The sequence below is a fragment of the Dendropsophus ebraccatus genome, chromosome 5, assembly GCF_027789765.1.
Source record: "Dendropsophus ebraccatus isolate aDenEbr1 chromosome 5, aDenEbr1.pat, whole genome shotgun sequence".
In the NCBI taxonomy this organism is placed as follows: Eukaryota; Metazoa; Chordata; class Amphibia; order Anura; family Hylidae; genus Dendropsophus; species Dendropsophus ebraccatus.
The window spans coordinates 109,219,646-109,243,099 of NC_091458.1; the positions used below are offsets into that span (position 1 = coordinate 109,219,646).

General features: G+C 41.3%; 1 long non-coding RNA gene across 1 annotated transcript in view; it reads right to left on the reverse strand.

The window, feature by feature from the left end:
- The window catches only part of LOC138793738 (uncharacterized), a 78,461-nt gene extending 68,182 nt beyond the window's left edge, over positions 1–10,279 (reverse strand). The window contains exons 1-2 of the long non-coding RNA XR_011363329.1: positions 9,939–10,279; positions 7,834–7,872 (exon numbers count right to left, since the gene is read on the reverse strand). This is a non-coding gene — a long non-coding RNA (uncharacterized lncRNA). The remainder of the gene's footprint in view (positions 1–7,833; positions 7,873–9,938) is intronic.
- Positions 10,280–23,454: the final 13,175 nt, after the last annotated feature.

Consider the following 23,454-nt stretch of genomic DNA (forward strand, 5'->3'; position numbering starts at 1 on the left):
AAAGTAAACATCATGACGCAAAAAATGACACCTTACACAGCCCCATAGACCAAAGGATAAAAGCGCTATTAGCCTGGGAATGGAGCGACTTTAAGGAACATATTTATGTGAACAATGGTTTGAATTTTTTACAAGCCATCAGATAAAAGAAAAGTTATACATGTTACATATCGTTGTAATCGTAACAACGTGAGGAACAAATACAAGTCGGTTTTACTCCAGGGTGAACGGCATAAAAGCAAATACCGCTCAAATAAACAAAATGCGTAATTTTTTTTTCTCTGGTTTTGCAGTGTACTTTATGAAAAAATTCAGCCTGTCATTGCAAAGTACAATTACTGGTGCAAAAAATAAGGGCTCATGTGGGGTTCCAGGTGAAAAAATGCAAGTGCTCTAGCCTTTTAAGCACAAGGAGGAAAAAAACGGAAGTGCAAAAATTTAAAATTGGCTCTGTCTTTAAGGGGTTAAGGACGGCAACAATTTTCAATTTAGCGTTTTTGTTTTTCCCTCCTTACCGTCTAAGAGCTATAACTCTTTTAGTTTTCCAGCTACCGGGCTATGGGAATAATAAAGGTTTATTTTAATAGATCGGACAATTACGCACGCTACGGTATATAATATGTTTATGTATTTATTTTTATGTGTTTTATTTATAAAATGGGGAAGGGGGGGGGTGATTTTAAACTTTTATTGGGGTAGGGACTATAGCTTTTTTTTTTACTTTTAATTTTTTTTTTTACACTTTTTATGTCCGCTTAGGAGAATTTATCATTTTTACATTACATTTAATACACTGATCATTGCTATGCTATAGCATAGCATTGATCAGTATCATTTGTGATCTCTGCAGACTCTATACAATCACCTATCACCTATCTGACTGCCTGGAGAAAGGTAAGGGACCCCAGGCAGTCAGAACGATCGGAACCCTCAGGGCGTGTGCGTGAAAAGTGTCCATCATGCTTAATAAGTGTACATATATGTATCAGTGCTTAAGTGCCTTGAAAAAATTATTACAACATACATGGAGCATAAAGAAGTTCACTCACTATACAGTAGTCAATGAAGCAAGGAGTCATTTAGCATAGAAGAGTCATTTAGCATAGAAGCGAAAGACATCTCCAATGTGTATGTGGTCCAGAATCTCGGCCTGAATGGCATATAGCCTGCAACATAATACAGTCCAGTAAGTGTATCATCTCCACTCCGACCCACCGATCCACAATCTAGGCCTGGCTAACATTACAGCTTAACAGATATCTTGACCATTCTGGATATACTGTGGGCACATTCTGCGTAGGGCAACATTAGTACGTTAAGCATATGGCCGCATTGTAAACAGTATTATGTGACCGGGTATGTATCAGTATCTAAATCACAATTACAATTGTTGGCCAGAGGTTTTAATTTCTGCCCTAGCCATCCCAGTTGGTTTGAGTAAGATTTAGGTCAGTTCAGCTGATATTGCTTAAAAAAACCTTTGACTGTAACAATTTAAACATTAAGGCTGACAGTGCCTTTACACCCCCACCATCTTTTCTGCAGTAGAAACATTAAGCCAGTTGCTAAATGACCAGAGAATTTTACAAACACTGGTGGGAGAGGGTGAGGTGGTGCATCCCAATTTAAAGTCTGCTGATCTGACAGTATTGAATGCCCTTGTCCATGACCACAATTTAGTCATTAAAAATGCTGACAAGGGAGGATCGTATTGTGGTCATGGACAAGCTATATTTGAAGAAGGCGTATAGACAACTATGTGACACTAATGTGTATATTCTGTTGACATATGATCCCAAGTTTTGAATCATGTAGCTGATAATAAATATTGTACAGGAGGGATTGCAACATCATATAATAGACATGTAGCTTACTGAATATTTAGTGGTCAAATATCCTAGAATGCTACTACTTTACTTTCTAAGTGTCCACCAGGTCACTCAATAGTATTGAGAAGAGACTCTGTTATGAGACATGTCTCAACCTTCCTTGATAAAGTCCTTAGACATATTGCAACTAATGCTAGATCATATCTTAGGGACTCTACACTGTTCCTAAGAGGGATAAGAGAATGAACAATCCAAGAACAAGTGATCCTGTTGACACTTAACATTGTAAGTTTATACACGTTGACTGGACAATAACTGGGAATTAACCCCTTAACGACATCGGGCGTACCCATACGCCCCCGTTGCCTGGGCTTTAACGCAAACGGGCGTATAGGTACGCCCGATGTTTCCCGATCGCTGTGTGTTCACACACAGCGGTCGGGGAAGATGGCCTGCTATAAATCATAGCAGGCCATCTTAGCTTCACTGCACGGGGGGTGGTTAACACCCCCCGTGCTTACGATCGCCGCTATAGGCTGATCAATTCAGATCAGCCAATAGCGGCGATCGGAACCTTTCCGGGTCATCGGTGACCCGATGACCCGGAAAAAAATGGCGGTCGGTGCTGTCCGAGGACAGCACCGACCGCCATTACTGTAAATGCCACCGGCGATCGGGCCGGTGGCACGGCGATCAGAGTCCCACAATATAGTAAATACCTGCCCTGGACCCCTCAGCTAGGTAGCCGAGGGGTCCAGAGCAGGTATTTGTACATTACTCACCTGTCCCGGGCTCCTGATCGGCGTCTTCCGGGTTCGCGGCGTCCTCGTCTTCGTTCGGGTCTTCGGCTTCCTCCGTGACGTCACGTTCGGCTTCTCTCGGCTATTTTCGGCTCCAGCGTCGGCTTCTTCCGTATTTTGCGCTCTGCTGCCCTCTAGCGGCTGATATGTGTAATACACTTATCAGCAGCTACAGGGATGTTCAGAATATAGAAAAAGTTTTTTATTTTTTTTTCAAATTTTTTTTTTTCTATTTTCCACACCCTATCGCCGCTGAGTGTTGATCAGCATCGCACGAAAGTGCGCTGCTAATCAGCAACTCCTCCTTTTTGGCGTAGGGTGTTTTTTTTCTATATTCTACTGCCACGGTCTGCTTATAAGTGCCGCACATAAGTGCGGCATTTATCAGCAACTCCTTTGTTGGCGTAGTTTTTTTTTTATACTTACTGTAAAAAAACACTACATTACACCACACTACATTGAATAAAGTTTGACACTACACCACTACATACCCCATATACTAGTCCCCGTATAAAGATGGCCCCTAGGGTGTTTTCGGTGTCGGACGCATACATTATTGCCTCCGACACCGAAACAGCCAGTAAGGATGAATGGGGGGATCCTTCTTTCCTCCATTCATCCTCATCATCCAGTGACGTGTCTGGGGATAGCGTAGCGTACGCTGCCCCCCAGACACGTCTTTTCCGCCAGTACCGTCCCAATAAGAGATGGCGGTATGGTGTGAAATTCTACAAACTGTGTGAGCGTACCTCAGGGTACACTTACAGATTTAGGGTACGTGCACACTGCGGAATGGCAAAGGATAACCCTTTGTGCATTCCGCACCTGGCACCCGCCGGCGTACTGATGCAGGCGTGTGTCTCCACCCGTGTCATAGACTCCATGTTATGCATGGGCGGATTCCATCGTCCGTCCAAAGAATGAACACGTTGGACGGAGAGCGGAATCCGCCCGTGCATAGAATGGAGTCTATGACACGGACGGAGACGTGCGCCTGCATCAGTCCGCCGGTGGGTGCCAGCTGCGGAATGCACGAAGGGTTATCTGTCGCGATTCCGCAGTGTGCACGTACCCTTAGAGTGTATGTAGGAAGGGACACCCGAATGCAGCCCCCAGATGCCCCCTCCCCCCCCATCCGCGGAACAAGTGGGGAGATCGTCCGGGAACGGATCTTCCCACTGCTGGATAAAGGTCACCACCGGTACGGGGATAACCTTTATACCAGCACCCCCGCTTCCGGTCCCTCGCTGCCCGAGCTACTGTAGCTTGCGGCATGATCCGAACATATCAGAAGCAGTAATAGAGCCCTAATATTTAGCAGCCATGGAGCGGACCCAGCGCTTCTGGATATGAAGGACCCCGGATCGCACCAGGACAACATTTTCCAGGTGACGTCCCCCACACCGGAGAACGGGAGACCCCAGAAGAAGTGCAGAGTGTGGCGTAACAGGGGGATCAGGAAGGACACCATTTACCAGTGTGACACCTGTCCTGATCACCCCGGCCTCTGCATACTGGATCGCTCCAAGGCGCACCACACGTCACTGGGGTTCTACATTATCTAAATTCTGTCCCTTATTCCTATTTCAGGGGTCACGTTGATCCAGGGATTATTCTGATCGCCATTATGGAGTCGGGAAGGAATTTTTCCCCTGTGATGAGGCTACTGTCGTCTGCCTCACGAGGGTTTTTTGCCTTCCTCTGGATCAACACAGGTTGAATTTGATGGACACCTGTCATTTTCAACCTTATAAACTAATAGTTGCCCTAATACCCCCAAATAAATTAGAATTGTCCCTTTTCCCCAGCTAAGTAGGTATGGCCACCATTCCCATTAGAGGATGCCATGATACAATTACAAAGCCTCTGTGCGGCCAGGACAGTAGAAACCCCCCACAAGTGACCCCATTCTGGAAACTACACCCCATAAGGAATCTAACAAGTGGGGCAGCGGGGATATGGCCCCCTGATGACGGCCACATTTGAAAAAAATTGTATTTTTTATTTTCTCGGCACATGTTCTACGTAAGTGCCCGTCACCAGTGGGGTCCATATCCTCACTGCACCCCTTGTTAGATTCCTTATGGGGTGTAGTTCCCAGAATGGGGTCACTTGTTGGGGGTTTCTACTGTGCTGGCAGCACAGGAGCTTTGTAATTGCGACATGGCCTCTATCCTCCATTCCAGCCTCTAAATGGCGCTCTGTCCCTTTGGTGACTTGCCCTGTGCCCATATGGCACATTATGTCCACATGTGGGGTATTTTCGTACTCAGGGGAAACTACCCTACACGTTTTGTGTTCATTTTCTTTTTTAACCCCTTGTGGAAATGGAAAAAAATCAAGGCTAGACCAACATTTAGTGTAATTTTTGTAAAATTTTTACTCTAAATCATTAATCTTGTCATGATTTTTTCATTTTCACAAGGGGTTAAAAGATAAAAAAAACATTTAATGTGTAGCGCAATTTCCCCTGAGTACGGAAATACCCCACATGTGTACATAAAGCGCCATTCGGGTGCAGGGTAAGCCTCCGAAGGGACGGAGCGCCATTTGGTTTTTGAAGGCTGGATTTGGATGGAATGGATTTCGAGGGGCCATGTTGCATTCAAAAGGCCCCTGTGTTGCCAAGACAGTTGAAACCCCCCACAAGTGACCCCATTATGGAAACTACACCCCTCAGGGAATGTAACAAGGGGTGTAGTGAGCATATGGACCCCACTGGTGACGGGCACAAATGTGGAACAATGTGGCGTGAAAATGAAATATTACATTTTTTACACTATAATGTTGGTTTAGCCTTGAATTTATCATTTTCACAAGGGGTTAAAAGAGGAAAAAAAAACAAAATGTGTAGAGCAATTTCCCCCGAGTCCGTAAATACCCCACATGTGGACATAAAGCGCCATGTGGGCGCAGGGCAAGCCTCCGAAGGGAAGGAGCGCCAATTGGCTTTTGGAAGCTGAATTTGGCTAGAATGGATGATGAAAGCCATGTCGCATTTACAGAGCCCTCGTGCTGCCAAAACACTGGAAACCCCCCACAAGTGACCCCATTCTGGAAACTGCACCCCTCAAGGAATCTAACAAGGGGTGCAGTGAGGATATGGATCCCTTGATGACGGGCACATTTGTGCCATGAAAGTGAAAAAATGAAATTTTTTACTTTTACGTCACATTGTTCCACATTTGTGCCCGTCAGCAGTGGGGTCCATATGCTCACTGCCCCCCTTGTTAGATTCCTTGAGGGGTGTAGTTTCCAGAATGGAGTCACTTGTGGGGGGTTTCCAGTGTCTTGGCAGCACAAGGGCTCTGTAAATGCGACATGGCGCTTGAAATCCTTTTCAGTGAAATTCAGCTTCCAAAAGCCAATTGGCGCTCCTTCCCTTTGGAGGCTCGTCCTGCGCCCCCTTGGCACTTTATCGCCACATGTGGGGTATTTCCGTACTCGGGAGAAACTGCGCTACACATTTTGTGTCTTTTTTTGCCTCTTACCCCTTTAAGAAAATGAAAAATTGAAGGCTAGAACAAGGTTTTAGTGTAAAAAATTAAAAAAAAAATTTTCACGCCATATTGTTCGGAAAATCTGTGAAGCACCTATGGGGTCCAGATGCTCACCGCACCCCTTGTTACATTCCTTGAGGGGTGTAGTTTTCTAAATGGTGTCCCTTTAGGGGTGTTTTTTAGGTTTTGGCACCCCAGAGCCTCTGCCAACCTGAAGTGGTACAGTCAAAAATGACCAAATATAACGGAGGCGTTGAAAATCACTAGGCGCTCCCTTATATCTGAGGCTTGTGGTTGCGTCAAATAGCGCAATAGGGTCACATATGGGGTATTTCTATAAACTGCAGAAACGGGACAATAATTATTGGGGTGCATTTCTCTGGTAATAGGTTTATAATTATGAAAAATATTGGATTACAATAAAATCTCTCCACAGAAAATTAAAATTTTCAAATTCCTTACACACTTAGCTTTTATTTCTGTGACTCCCCTAAAGGGTTTAAAACACTTTCTGGATATGCTTTTGCGGAGCTTGGGGGGTGCAGTTTCTGAAATGGGGTGCTTTGTGGGGCTTTCTTACATACAGGCCCCTCAAATACACTTTAAACCTGAACAGGTCCCTAAAAATATCTGATTTTGAAATTTGACTGAAAATTTGGAAATTTGCTGCTAATGTTTTAAGCTCCCTATTGTCTAAAAAAAATGAAAGATCGTTTAATAAATGCCGCCAACATAAAGTAGACATGTTGCTAATGCTATTTAATATATAATTTATGTGGTATAACCACTTTCTGTATACGCAAAAAAGTTTCAAAGTTGGAAAAATGCATTTTTTCACATTTTTTCACATTATTTGGGATTTTTTCATAAAGATTTGTTATGAGTATCGACTCCAATTTACCAGAAATGTAAAGTACAATATGTCACGAGAAAACAATCTCAGAATCAGCCGGATAGGTAAAAGCATCCCGAAGTTATTAATGACAAAAGTGTCACAGGTCATATTCATAAAATTTGTCTCTGTCATTAAGGCCATTTCAGGCTCTGTCCTTAAGGGGTTAATGCAGTGAATTGTATTTTGGGACAAAGACACCTGTCACACAAGGATCGTGAATACATCATGCATCTGTTAGAAGTAGACTTTACACACAATTATTTTACATTTGATTATCAGATCTACTTACAAGAAAGAGGCATGGCAATGGGTGTGAATTATACACCAAGTACACAAAGATTGTCATGGCCTAACTGGAGGAGACGTTCGTCTATGTGGCCCACCACTACCGGCATGTGCCGATGTGGTGGCGCTACATAGATGACGTGTTCTTGGTGAGTGGACAGGAGACTATTCCAGTCTGAGGGAATTTGTAACTTATCTTAATATTATCGATGAAACTATTAAATTCCCAATGACATCCAATAGGAAACAAATTAACTATCTGGATGTGACTGTGACAAATCAAGTTCAAGAGCTAATCTTTAAAATATTTATACTAAACAGAGTGGAACAATATGTTGCGATATAAGAGCTGCAATCCCACGAAGATGATTAAATTCTTGCCGCAAATGAGAATTATTGACAAACCAGAGGGCTTACAAACAGCCTTAGATAAGATGTCTAGCTAATTGTAAATTTATGGAAAAGGCCTCAGAGTTTAAACATCCAATAACAGGCAAAGTGTTTAAAATTAAACAACATCTTACCTTTATTTTAGTCAGGGTTGTCTATGCACTGTGGTGTCCCTGTGGAAAAATGTATATTGGTGAGATCACATGGGATTTAAAAACCAGGATAAACCAACATAGCCAGGATAAACCAACCAAAAAACAATTTAAAAAGTAATCTTAACATTTTGCGGAGATTTGGCTCTCAGAAAGAGACCTTCGCTTTATGGTAGTGAACTGTGTGTGATCCCCTAAAAGAGAGCAAAATAGAAAGTTGACCCTTAAGAAAAAAAAATGGATCTTCAAATTGGAGGCCCTGGGAGAACATGGTTTAAATGTACATACTGATCATCACAGACGTGCAATGAAAAAAAAAATCCAGTATATAGATAACACAACAGCTGAAGCTCACAGTTCATCCTCTCCCTTCTGGTGGAATGACCTCTGCGCAAGTCATACTTATAAAATGCTTCAGTTATTGTAAGGTCTGGGTGGATCAATTGTGCCTATTTTCACAGGACTTACTGTAAAGCACATTTCTAAATGCTGCTAAAGCTGTTAAAAATCAGGCAAGAAACTGATTAGAATAAAAGAACTGTGGGTGAGATTTATCAAAGGGTGTAAAATTTAGACTGGTTCAAACTGCCAACATCAACCAATAACAGCTTCTCTTACCTTTCACCAGAGCTGTAAGCTGAGCTGTAATTGGTTGCTGTGGCCAGTTTGCACCAGTCTAAATTTTACACCCTTTGATAAATCTCCCCCAGTGTCTGGTGCTAATCAGTAAAAACAACTCTAGGTGATACATTCAACTTAAAGTGTACAGGCTATGGTTTATGCTGTGTACTGCTTATGTCTATTGACTTGGAGACAGAGTATCCTGTCACCTAGGCTTCCGTATCACAAACAGGACCATATGATATTATAAGGTCCTATGGTGTTGTCAACATACTAGAAATAGTAGTGTAACAGTACACTCTGCCTTCAACTGCATACAGAAGGTATGAGCAACCTGAAGCATTGACCATGTTTGTACTACTATATAAAGACAGATTCTGCAATGCACATTTTATAGAAAAATAATGTTCACACGGCTGCACAATAATGATTTCTCTGTATAGAGTATATGTAGCTACTCCCTAATGTTATATAATAGCGAATAGGTGATACTTCATTACTATGTCATGACTAGGGACAGTAATATATTTTAATGAAGCGAATCTGTAATATGTAAAATCAGTGAACAATACTATCTAAAGATTTATTCCTCTATATCTCATCATATACACTGTATTGTTACAGAGTTACATAGATAATACAGTTGAAAAAAGACACATGTCCATCAAGTTCAACCATTGTCTTTCTTAATAATCACATGCACGCATTAAAACTGGCCCTTCTTACATATGGTGCCAAGTCATGTCTTAGTACATTTGGCCGGACTTGATTCAGGCATTTACCAAATTTATTAGTAGCATGGGACACACTTGAGGCAAAACAGGAACTTTGCTTTGTTGCCTGTTTTTTCTTTAATATGAACCATTTGTACACAGCAGCCTATTAATTTATTGCAGATTTACTTATACTTCTTTCATTACATTCTTTCCTTTATCCTTAAATCTAGTTTACAATAGGATTTTGCAACCTTTAAACATTCAACATATTCTAGTTAGAAAAAAAAATGTGATATAAAAATAGGTTTTCTTCATCTTTTCTCAAGCCAATCACATAAAACCTATACCTTGTCATTTCCATGCCATCTTAAACAATTTATGTCCTCATACATCATGTGCTGTGTACTCTATCTCTAGTAAAATGTCAGGCTTGTTTGCTTTGTTTTTTTTTTATATATATATATATATATATATATATATATATATTGTAGCTTTTGTCAATGTCAAAGGGAACCTGTTAACAATAGAGTACTTGCAGTATGTAATCTAAACAATGTGGATGCAGCTAAGCATGTATAAATTCAGTATTGGCATACACATTGCACTATGATAATACTTTGTTCATGTGGGCATTTATATCAATTTATGTATATTGATTTACCATAGGGAATGATTGTGTGAGAATTATTATAATATTCAGCAATATTAGTACTATAGCATTACTATTAAAATGTTTAAAAAAATACAAACCTTTCGTTATTAAATTTAAATTATTAAATTCGAAGTTATAACATGTTTGGGGTCTTAGGGCTGAGACTCCTTCCAGTTGTTAGTTATAGTCAGTAAAGTGCACGGCAATGTCAAGTCTTAACTGGCAACTCAACCCGACTTATTACAGGAGGCAGTCTCCAAAGGTATATAATAGAGCCCATCTCCTGCAGTGAATTGGATTGGGTGGCCAGGTTGGGAGTGAAGTGCCCAGCTATAATTAATTATAGATGGCCAGTAACTATTAATTATTGTCTCTGATAGAAGTCTTAAAGTGATACTGCCAATTTTCCTGTGTGCTTTAACCATTGTTGGACAGTGCCAATAAGGTCCTGGGCTTAATGTCAGTTGAACCGCCTCTCCCTGCCTCATCACAGGGATAGCATGGCTAACAGCACTGGACTGAGGCAGGGAGAGGGGCTTAACAGACACTAGGTGACTGTGTCCACCAATGAAATGAAGCAATTTTAGAGCATAAAGAAGACATAGACAAGTTTTATAAAGGTATATAGAATGGGCATCATCTAAGCTTGTGGATAATGTGGAGAACCATACATAGAGTAAGAGGGATGACAAATAAACAGATTATGCAGGGAAAATGTAAACTTTGCTTACAGCTTCCTCCTAGCATAACACAATAAACTAACCATGCTTAAAGTGTCTCGTTACCCACAATCTACCCCTCCACACCGCTTGTACCATCAGATAGCTGCATTTAATCTAAGATTTGTCCTGCGGTCCATTCGTCAGGTGATGCACTTATTGTCCTAAAAACAACTTTTAAACTTGCAGCCCTGTGTCAAATTGGTGTGCCCTAAGATTGCACTGCCTCTATGTATCTCCTCCCCACCCTCCTCATCATTAGGAATGCCCCCTGACAGGATTTCTTCTATTCATCACTTGTCTGAACAATTCACATGTGCTGGATCGTTAAGTCCCATGTGCAGTGTTCAGATAAGTAGTGATTAGGAGATCCTACCCAGGGGCATTTCTAATGATGCAGAGCACGGTGAGGAGGAACAAAGAGACAGTACAGGCCTAGGGCACGGTACAAGCGGTTTGAAGGGTACAGTCGCTTTAATCCCCCTCTCCCACTGATCCTGCTCTGTCATCTTCTCTTCCTAGTGGTGTTCACGTTCTGCTGGTTTGCACTAGCGCCTTGGTCTCCTCTCAGCCAATCACAAAGCTAAGTGGGGTGCGGCTGTCAGATCTGCAACACAGCTAGGTCCGGAAGGTGGTACAGTGAGGGCAGCAGGTGGAAAGTTGTGTGTGTTTGGGTGTGTGTGTGTGTGGGGGGGGGCAGGTGAGGGGGTTAAGTATGGTTGGTTTATTGTATTACGCCAGAGGGAGGCTGTAAGCAAAGTTAAAGTTTTCCCTGGACAACCCTTTTTAACCTTCAGATGACAAAGTGTCATGTAGCCTTTTTTTTTTAAATACAGCATTGGTAGCTCAGTGACTTCCAGCTTATGCCCAATGTCACCACTGCCACCTAAGTTAATCAAATCTCTACTTAATTTTGAATTATGCCAGTCACCTCTGTTCTAATGTGCTGGGTCCATGTTTTACAGCGTTGTTCAAATGGGCTATCATGTAAAGAAAAGCAAGAAATGGATTTTATAGGAATGGGAAGTATAAAGAAAGATTGTATCCTCTCTGCTGGATCCACTTCTGGCTTTGGCCCAAAAACCGCAGTGGTGATTTTCCAAAAACTGCTGTGTGTGAGACCTGCCCTATTCTTGAAGAAAATCAGGGCATGGAAAGCAAATTCCCCTTATTAGAATAATAAAATGATTGTGAACTAGAATTAACTAAACCACCAGTAAGAAAAGATTATCTGGATTATTTTATAATTGACACATACACATATATGCTAAGACAATGGAATTCTGGAGGTCATTGGTATAGTTGTTGCTTTTTGACATAGCATTTTTGTGAATACAATGTAATAAAATAGTAGTTTAGTAATAATGCTCCCTAACTACTAAACATATACTACTACTACTACTACTACTACTATTACTACTACTACTACTACTACTACTACTAATAATAATAATAATAATAATAATAATAATAATAAATCTCAGCGTTAAATGTTTCATCCTTAAAGATTTGGATTTCACATTTGATTGGATTAACATTGTGGTTAACGTAAAAAGGAGAAAATATGAAATACATTGTTTTGTTTTGTTTTTTTACAATTGTTCTTCATCTAATACTTCTGGCTAAGAAATAGGCCACCAAAACTTTGCTTCTTTGTATACTTTTAATTAAACTTTTGAAGTACAAAAAAATAATAACAATAATTTCACCTGTTTCCTTTCCCTACCCATAGAATATTATCCATTTCTCATTTGTTGTCCACTAGAACATATGATCCTCCATAGAATAAACCCTTCTTTGCTTTGTTCAATGTATCATACAGTACATATATAGTATAACCTAAACTCTTCATTTATGTATGTTGTAACAAATCACAAAAGATTTAATGCTTGCCCCATAAAAGTAACTAGTAAAATTTCAAATTAAGGTAATCTGTCAGCCATTTCCATTTCTCTGAAGGAAGAAGGCATAATCAAAAGCCCAAGTGACAATGAGTTGACAGTAAGATTTTGTAGTAAATGATTCCAGAGTCTCTGGCCTGCGGAGAAGCTGAAGAAGTCCCCAGCAGACCTGATTAATTCCAGTTTCTCCAGCTGCCAGGGGAGCAGAGGCTAAGCAGTTTCACAGAGAGGAGCCTATTACCACGACTAGGCTGAAATAGATCTAATCAACTTGCAGGCGCTCAAAAGGAAACTTTACAGGTTTAGGCAGTGCTTTAAAATAATGACTACAAAGGATCATGGGAGTATAAAGCATTTAGTTTTTATTATACAGCAATGAAAATATCTGCTCTGGTTAAGCCATGCTAATTTATCAGATATAACAATACAATCTAGATGTCGCCTATGAATGTTTATTGATATTTTTGCCCTGTATTTGCACGTTTAAGGCAGTTTCACATTTTTGTGCTTTGATTACTTAATTTGTAATTGTAAGGGATGTGTCCACACTATATTTCTAATGCACTTTTAATATACTCACTGGGAAAGTGTATATGTACATTGACATGCTTTTTTTTTTAATTAAAACATATGAATAGTGGTATAAAGTTAATTTCAACAAGGGCGCCTCTGGCTGATAAAAGCCACTATTTGCCAATACAGTGGTATCCCTTCAAGGCAATAAACAGAAGTATATGCTGATAAATCCCAAAGTATACCTACAATGTACACTGCAAATGAACAAACCTTAAGGCTAATACATACTGTAATGGAAATTTTAATTGAAACAAAATTTACTTTAAATGTCAAACATGGCTACCATTATACTGTAGATGGAATTACTATTTTACAGCATTTATGTGCAATGAAACAACTTACAATATCTTCAACTTTTATTTTTTCCTCTACAGAGCCACATAAGGGCTTTTTTGTGGGACAAAATGAACTTTGTAACAACACCCTTTATTTTCCCACAACTTATATAATGCAAAACAGAAAAAATAAATAGTGAGAGGAAATTGAAAAAAAAAAAAAAAAAAAAGAAAGAAATCCTATCTGTATTCCTCAGGTTGGTACAATTACTATAATATCTTTGTATAGTTTTCTACATGTTTTACTAATTTAAAAAAGTAAAAACTTTTCTAAATAATAAAATAAAATAAAAAAACAAATAAATACATTTTCTGACCTCTATAGCTTTTTAAAATCGCCACCTACTGGGCTGATCAGACATTTTATGCAGAAGTTTATGCCATTGACATTTTTGCAGTAATACTAAAGATATTTATGTTTGTTGTTTGTCCTTTTTGTTTTGAGGAATGGGTAAAGGGTGTTGGATTTGAATTTTTATCATGGGATATACACTTTTGTAGTTCCTCTATGAACAAATCACTCAATTGCTCATACACAATGGAATACATATTGATCCATTAGATTGATGCTCTACTGGTACAGGCTATTGTAGGCAGTCTGTATTAATTCCTGGGTCAGGCAGCCATGAGAGGCCTAACAGAGGTTTCGGGCTATCCTAAAAATGGATAAGTTCCCTGCTATTGCATCAGCTTCAGCTGATCCATGCATCTTCACTACCAATGACATCCTGTAAGGCCATTTAAAGGGGTACTCCTGAGGGAAAAAAATTTTTTTGAAAACATCTGGTGTAAGAAAGTTATACACATTTGTAAATTACATCTATTAAAATAAATAAATTAAATGTAATTAAACAAACAACAACTGATGTCTACCTAGAGCAGGGGTGTCAAACTCAGGCCCTCTAGCTGTTGCAAAACTACAATTCCCATCATGCCTGGACAGCCAAAGCTTTAGCTTTGGCTGTCCAGGCATGATAGGAATTGTAGTCTTCTAACAGCTGGAGGGCCTGGGTTTGATACCTATGACCTAAAGAGGTGGCAGAAGAAAGAAGCCAGTCAGACTGGAATGAATACATCACTTCCTGCAGAGCATACAGCTGCTGTTAAGTACTGGAAACCTTTTTAAACAGAAATAATTTACAAATCTGTATAGCTTTCTGACATCAGGTGATTTACATTTTTTCTTTGGAATACCCTTTCAAATGCTAGTTGAATAGCATAGCAACTGATCCATGTGAGGGACTAAAAACAGGATATCTAAGCTGGAGAATTTGTCTGCCCCCATACCTGTCAAGATTACAACTAATGAAAAGTCAGGTGCCTTCCGGGCTTACTATGTTGATGACCTAGAGTACTGGTTGAGAAGAAACAAGATACTTATACTAGGTATCATGGAGAGAGCTGAGGGTAAAGACTGTTGAACATTCACTAACCAGTAGCTGCCTGATGCTGTCTTTTCCCCTGCGTTCAACATTAAATGGACACAATAAGCCTCTGCATGACCCCCAGCACGGGAGCCCCTCCACAACCCTTTCTTCCCAGGCAGAGATAGAGATGTGCTGCTTCACGCAGCTCGATGTAAGGGCACAGTTATTTATTAGTCCTCTACAATCCTAATGTTTCCTGATTTCTATTTTTGTCTGCAGAAGACGAGAGCTACTTTCAGTGCTAAAAAGAGTACGTTTTATGAGTTCCAGATTCTGCATTCAATATAATTCTCCGCCAGGCTTATTGGCCGCACCTCTCTAAACAGATGATGTGTGGCCAATAACAATGAATTTAATGGCCACATAAACAATGCAGCAATAAATTAATTTATTGTGCCATGTAAAGGCTCTGCAAAGCCACACACGGCCATACATCAGGCTGTGTAAAAGTGCCCTGAGGACACTACACACCTGCAACTGATCTGATGCTGTAGGCACTGGTGCTAAGTCTGGATGCTGTAGACACTCCCCAGTGTTCTAGAATTATTAAAGCGACTCTGTACCCACAATCTGACCCCCCCAAACCACTTGTACCTTCAGATATCTTCTTTTATTCCAAGATCTGTCCTGCGGTCCGTTCGGCAGGTGATGCAGTTATTGTCCCAAATGGGAGTATCTGTGCCCTAACTTTGCACCACCCCTCCGATCCTCCTCCCCACCCTATTCATCATTAGGAATGCTCCAGGCAGATTGCCTCCTATTCCCCACCTGTGGGGCTGGATCGTTAAGGACCTGTGCAATGTTCAGCATGGAGAAAATGTTTCAGTGGCGTTCCTAATGATGAAGAGGGTGGGGAGGAGGGACAGAGAGGTTGTTCAAAGTTAGGGCACAGATACTCCCGTTTGGGCTTCAAGTTTAAAAGTATTTTTATAGGACAATAACTGCATCACCTGCTGAATGGACCACAGGACAGATCTTGGGTTAAAGGCAGCTATCCGAAGCTACAAGTGGTTTGGGGGGTCAGATTGTGGGTACAGAGTCACTTTAAATACAGACAGAAGCTGACCACGGTGCCTTCCCACCTGGGTATTTAAATACCAACACCCCTATAGGACACTCATCAGGAGATTTGCTTCCCTTTTAGATAAGAAAGTGTATCTTTCTGTGCAGTATATCCCCTTGGCTGTAGACCTTTCCATACTGAGTGGCTTCTTCTTCTCAGGTAGACTGTAGTAGACTTTAGTGTTGTAATTGTGTTGTTACTGTTGCCATTGTGGCTACCTGGTTAGGTAACTGTGTTGAGGTCAGCTTCTGAAATATAGTTGTTAGTTTTGAATACTAATTGGGTGGAGTCCCTTCTAGATTTTTTGACTGCTTGCTGAAGAACCCTCAAATCGTGTCTAGTCACAAAAACTTTTTTATGTCTTGAAAGCTGAAATGAGAGGCTAACAAAAGTCCAAAAAAGGGATAATACACCTCTATGAAAACTCTATTACAGTAAAAAGGTCATGCCCATGAGCCTAAAAGGAGGCCAATTACATTATGCAGGGGACAATTTATCTGAATAGAACATTTATTTTTAGATGAATCCAGACCAATGTAACTACCCACAAATACAGTCATTTTGTAATGCTCCGAAAAAGAAAAAAAATCATTTTGGCTGGTTTAGAATGAGAGTTCAAAATGGTATCACTAAATGAACAGTCAACTTTGTTAAAAGAACATATAGCTAAGTAATGGCACATTATTACACAATCTTGCTTTTCTGATACAGATCTATGTACTAACAGCCGGAGAAACATATTTTATTTGGATACAGCTTGTACCAAAGAAAAGCGAGAGTCATATTGTCATTGGAAATATTCTGCTTTGACACATTAACTTTGGATTAAATTGTTATCTGTCAAAAATCATTTATAAACACTTTTTCTTAATATCACTACATAAGGTGTCATTCTGGCCTAATTTGGCAGTGCTTACTAATCACAGACAAAGATCTTACTTGAAAAAAAACAAAAACAAATTAATGATACAAGGGCAGGTTCAAAGAATTCCCAGCAGGATGCAGTTGAAGCACAATTCTATATGGGGCAGTGTGAGGGAGGCTGCCACATGACTACCAGGAAGGGCAAGGGGAGGACATGGACAGTGAGCTGTGGAGTTCCCCCACCCAGCTGTCCCTACCTACTTGGCACAAGGCAGCCCTAGGTGACTGTGGGCAACTGGGCGACATCCCCTAACCTGACCCTAAGATGTTAGTGACTGGTGCAAATGAAACAGAGTGTTCAAGTACTAAATCATAGCTAAGAGTGCAGTCTCCGCCATATACCACAAACAGAGGACCACGAAGAGGTCCAAACAGACATGGGCATGACTGGCAGATTGCACATAAACAAACTACCGATAAACAGCAGCTCACACATCTACTACTCATGAAGCCTATTTGCCCCACCTATATTTGATCAGGTGGGTTACTCAACACCCTCTAAATGCACCATGAATGCACAAAGTAACGACACCCCAGGCAAAGTCCAGAATTACTAAATCAAAGACAAACCACAATGCTATATAGAGAAGGTTGTATAGATGCAAAAAAAGAGATGAATAGCTGCCTACGCACCTATCACTCCTGAATTAGCTTCATCCTCAGTGCCACATACCCTATGGGAACTAAATAGCAGGTTAGAGACAACTAACCAGAAGTTTGTGTCCCTTTCAGTGCTAAACACCAAGTACTGACATCCCACTTGGGCAGTGCATACTTGCATTCTTATGATAAAATGGATGAAGGACTAGATAGAAATGCAAAGCATAAAAAGGTAGTCATGTATGCGATTAGATAAAGTAATGGTGCATTTACATGGAACAATTATTGTTCGAATTTTCACAATAACAATTGCATTTGAGCAATAATCGACTCATGTAAACATAGCGAACGATCAAGCAACGAGCGAGAAATCGTTCATTGTGATCTTTCAACATGTTCTCAAATCGTCGTTGGTCGTTCGCTAAAAATTCGCAGAATGCTTCGTGTAAACAGTCTTTCAAAGATTCACCCTATGTGTGAGATGGGCTTAAGCGATCTTCATCACAATCCCGATTTTTCTAACAAATTTTCTAACATTTTTTCTATTTATTTATTTATTTATCTAAACGCTGATCATTATAAAAACCAAATTGTTGCTTCAAAATCGTTAAACGATCGATTGGGCGAATTATTGCTTCATGCAAACAGACCATAAATGAACCTGACACCCAGACTTTATCACCTGCAGCGAAATTATGAAGCATATAAAGAGGAAGAATACAGTAGATACACTACACAGTTAATCTTCACGTAGAAGCTATATGCTCTCTTTAAAAGAAAAAAACCTTCATAGAATATCACTATGATCTTGTTTTATTTATATATTTAGTAAAGATTACTTTCATCTCTTTATTAAATGAGATACACTTGTATAGTACTGTTGTACATCTGTAAATAATAACCAACAGAGGGAAACATATTCATCCAAATACTAGATATATAAATCTAATAAAGGTAATTGATAGAGATCTAAGTTTTAAGAATGTCACATATGATAGAATACAGGAGTTAAGCTTGAAGCAAATTGCCCATGGTGAACGGCTGGACAGCGTTGTGTACATCTGTGGTGAACATGTCTGTTTTACTCCAGTTTGTGTGTTTGAATATATGACACATTAAAGTATTATAAATATTTAGTAATTCTTATAAAAAAAAATACATATTTTTTTAATCAAGTTAAAGAAGTTGTCTGCCTTGGACAATGTTTGCTTTGATATACTGTTAGGTTCCCTACTGATTATCTATGTTATTGGCACAAATGTATCCAAAAAGCATTGCCTTCTCTGAACGTGTCACTGTTGTTACAAAAACTTTTGACATTTAATAGAAACATGTCAAAAGTTTTGATCTGTCCGTGCCTGAAATGTTCACACTCGTATTGATCAGGAGATAAAGCTAGGAGAGGACCACACTGCAGCGCGAGCTGTAATGTTATGTTGTAATCTTATCATTAACCCCTTGCCGCATATGGACGTACCGGCACGTCCAAATCTGCAGCCCGTTCCTGCAGATGGACGTGCCAGTACGTCCTCGGGATGACAGGGCACAGGAGCTGCGCTCCTGTCATCCCCGGCGGGGCCCAGCTGTCAGTGATAGCCGGGCACCCGCCGCAACTGCCGAGATCCAGAATGTGCCCGGATCTCGGCAGTTAACCCCTTAGTGACCGCCGATACAGCAGTCACTAATGGGCCGGTGCCTCCGCTGCATTTCATCTCCCCCCACCGTGAATCCACGGCGGGGGGGAGATGAAATAAGTCAAATCAGATCCCAGATCAGCCCCTCTAGTGGGCTGGTCACTAACCAGGATAAAAAGTGTTAGTGTCCGTCCCCCCAGTCGCCAACTCTGAAAATTTAAAGTGACAGAGACCAATTTGGTCTCTGTCACTAAACTATGATAACTGTGATAGAAAATATCACAGTAATCATAGAAATACAGTGAAAATGAATGTGTAAAAGAGAAAAAAGTGAAAAACATACAAAAAAATAAAACACACACTTTTTATTATAGTAATAATTGCAGTTTACTCCCAAATTACCCCTAACCCCCCCAGATTACCCGTAACCGCCCCAGGTTGTCCGTAATCATGCCAGATAGCACGTAACCCCCCAGATTACACGTAACCACTGCACGTTGCCCGTAACAACCGCATGTTGCCCGTGACCACCGCACAATGCCAGTGACCCCCTCCAGATTGTCCGTAATCACACCAAATTACATGTACCCACCCCAGATTACCTATAAGCACTTAAGTTTATCCGTAACAATCCCAGATTGTCTGTAACCCTCCCAGGTTGCCCGTAACCACTGCAGGTTGCGCATAGCCAACCCAGGTTGCCCGTAATCATGCCGGATTACATGTAACCCCCCCAGATTGCATGCAACCACCGCACGTTTCCTCTGACCACAACAGGTTGCCTCTGACCACCGCACGTTGTCTCTGACCACCACAGGTTGCCTCTGACCACCGCACGTTGCCTCTGACCACCGCACGTTGCCTCTGACCACCGCACGTTGCCTCTGACCACCGCACCTTGCCACTGACCACCGCACGTCGCCTTTTACCACCGCACGCTGCCTCTAACCACCGCACGTTGCCTCTTACCACCCCAAATTGCCAATGACCCCCTCCAGATTGCCCGTAACCACGCCAGATTACAGGTACCCACCTCAGATTACCTATAAGCCCTTCAGTTTTTCCGTAACCACCCCAGATTGCCCGTAACCACCCCAGATTGTCTGTAACCACCCCAGATTGTCTGTAACCACCCCACATTGCCCTTAACCACCCCACGTTGCCCTTAACCACCCCACGTTTCCTGTAACCACCCCATGTTTCCCGTAACCACAGCAGGTTGCCTGTAACCACCCTAGATTGCCTGTAACCACCCCAGGTTGTCCGTAACCACAGCAGGTTGTCCGTATCCACCCCAGGTTGCCCGTAACCACCCCAAATTGCCCCTAACCACCCCATATTGCCCGTAACCACCCCAGGTTGCCTGTGACAACCCCATGTTCACCGTATCCACCCCAGATTACCCGTAACCACCCCATGTTGACCGTATCCACCCCAGATTACCCGTAACCACCCCAGGTTGACCGTATCCACCTCCAGATTACCCGGAACCACCCCAGACTCTCCGTAACCACCTCCAGATTACCCGGTACCCCGCCATGTTGACTGTATCCACCCCAGATTACCCGTAACCACCCTAGGTTGACCGTATCCACCTCCAGATTCCCGGAACCACCCCAGACTCTCCGTAACCACCTCCAGATTACCCGCAACCACCCCATGTTGACCGTATCCACCCCAGATTATCCGTAACCACCCCAGGTTGACCGTATCCACCTCCAGATTACCCGGAACCACCCCAGACTCTCCGTAACCACCTCCAGATTACCCGGAACCACGTCAGACTCTCCGGAACCACCCCACATTACCTGTAATCTCATTTTTTTAAATTTTGTTTTAGTAACTGCGCTATTCTAATAACTATTACTAGCTGTGGTTTTTCTCCAGCAAATTGGCGCTCCTTCCCTTCTGAGCCCCGCTGTGTGTCCATACAGTGGTTTATGCCCACATATCGGGGACCGTTGTACTCAGGAGAACCTGCGTTACAGATTTTGGGGTACATTTTTTCTCCTGCTCCTTGTGAAATTTAGAAATTTCAAACTAAACCAACGAATTATTGGAAAAATTCGAGTTTTTAATTTTTACTGGCCAATTATGAATACTTTCCTCCAATACCTGTGGGGTCAAAAAGCTCACCACACCCCAAGATGAATTCTTTGAGGGGTTCACTTTCCAAAATGGGGTGACTTATGGGGGGGGGGTTCACTCCACTGGCACTACAGGGGCACTGCAAACGCACCTGGCGCTCAGAAACTTCTTCAGCAAAATCTGCACTGAAAATGCTAATTGGCGCTCCCTTCCCTCTGAGCCCCGATGTGTGCCCATACAATTGGTAATGCCCACGTATGAGGTACCGTTCTACTCAGGAGAACCTACGTTACTGTTTTTGGGGTGAACTTTCTCTCCTGTTTCTCTAGAAATTGAGAAATTTCAAATTAAAGGAATATATTATTGGAAATCTACTTTTGAATACTTTCCTCTAATACCTGTGGGGTCAAAATGGTCACCACACCCCAAGATGAATTCTCTGAGCGGTGCACTTTCCAAAATGGAGTGACTTATGGGGAGATTTTACTCCGCTGACACTACAGGGGCTCTGCAAATGCACCTGGTGCTCAGAAACTTCTTCAGCAAAATCTGCATTGAAAAGGCTTATTGGCGCTCCTTTCCTTCTGAGCCCCGCTGTGTGCCCATACAGTGGTTTATGCCCACATATGGGGTACCATTGTACTCAGGAGAACCTGCGTTACAAATTTTGGGGTATGTTTCTTTCTTGTTCCTTGTGAAATTGAGAAATTTCTAACTAAACGAACATATTATTGGAAAAAATTGATCTTTTCATTTTTACTGTCTAATTTTCAATACTTTCCTCTAATACCTATGGGGTCAAAATGGTCACCACACCCCAAGATGAATTCTTTGAGGGGTGCACTTACCAAAGTGGGGTGACTTATGGTGGGATTTTACTCCACTGGCACTACAGGGGCACTGCAAACGCACCTGGCGCTCAGAAACTTCTTCAGCAAAATCTGCATTGAAAAAGCTAATTGGCGCTCCTTCCGTTCTGAGCCCTGCTGTGTGCCTATACAGTGGTTTATGCCCACATATGAGGAACCTTTTTTACTCAGGAGAACCTGTGGTACAAATTTTAGGGTACTTTTTTTCTCTTGTTCCTTGTGAAATTGAGAAATTTCAAACTAAACAAACATATTATTGGAAAAATTCGATTTTTTCATTTTTACTGACTAATTTTGAATACATTCCTCTAATACTTGTGGGGTCAAAATGCTCATCCTACCCCAAGATGAATTCTTTGAGGAGTTTACTTTCCGAAATGGGGTGACTTGTGGGGGGGTTCGATTCTGCTGACACTGCAGGGGCGCTGCAAACGCACCTGGTGCTCAGAAACTTCTTCAGCAAAATCTGCATTGGAAATGCTAATTGGTGCTCCTTCCATTCTGAGCCCCGCTGTGTGCCCATAAAGTGGTTTACGCCCACATATGGGGTACCGTTGTACTCATGAGAACCTGCGTTACAAATTTTGGGGTGCTTTTTCTCTCATGTTCCTTTTAAAAATGATAAAATTTAATCTAAACGAATACATTATTGGAAAATTTTAATTTTCCATTTTTTTACGGCCTAATGGTGAATACTTTGCTCCAGCCCCTGTAGGGTTAAAATGCTCATTATACCCCTTGATTAATTCATTAACGTGTGTAGTTTCCAAAATGGGGTCACTTATGGGGGTTTCCAGTATATAAGCCTCCTAAATCAACTTAAAAATAGAACTGGTCCCTAAAAAAAAAATCAGTTTTGGAAACTTTCACGAAAATTTGATAAATTTCTAAGCCCCGTAACACCCTTAAAAAGTAAAATATGTTTATTTAATGAAGCCAGAATAAAGAGGACATATTGGTAATATGACCTAGTAACTAATTTATGTAATACGACTTTATTTTTTTAGGAGCAGAGAATTTCAAAGTTCATAAAATGCTATTTTTTTTAATTTTTCATGATATTTTGATGTTTTTTTTACAAAAAACACACAAAGTAGTGACCAAATTTTGCCACTAATATAAAGTGCCATATGTGACGAAAAAACAATCTCAGAATCTCTAGCATACGGTAAAGCATCACTGAGCTATAAGCGCATAAAGTAAGTAAGGTCAGATTTTGAAAAATGAGCCTGGTCATTAACCCCTTAACGACATCGGGCGTAAACTTACGCCCTCGCGCCCTGGTACTTGGCGCATCAGGGCGTAAATTTACGCCCGATGTTTCCCCGATCGCTGCGTGTTCACACACAGCGGTCGGGGAAGATGGCCTGCTATAAATCATAGCAGGCCATCGTAGCTTCACGGCACGGGGGGTGGTTAACACCCCCCGTGCTTACGATCGCCGCTATAGGCTGATCAATTCAGATCAGCCAATAGCG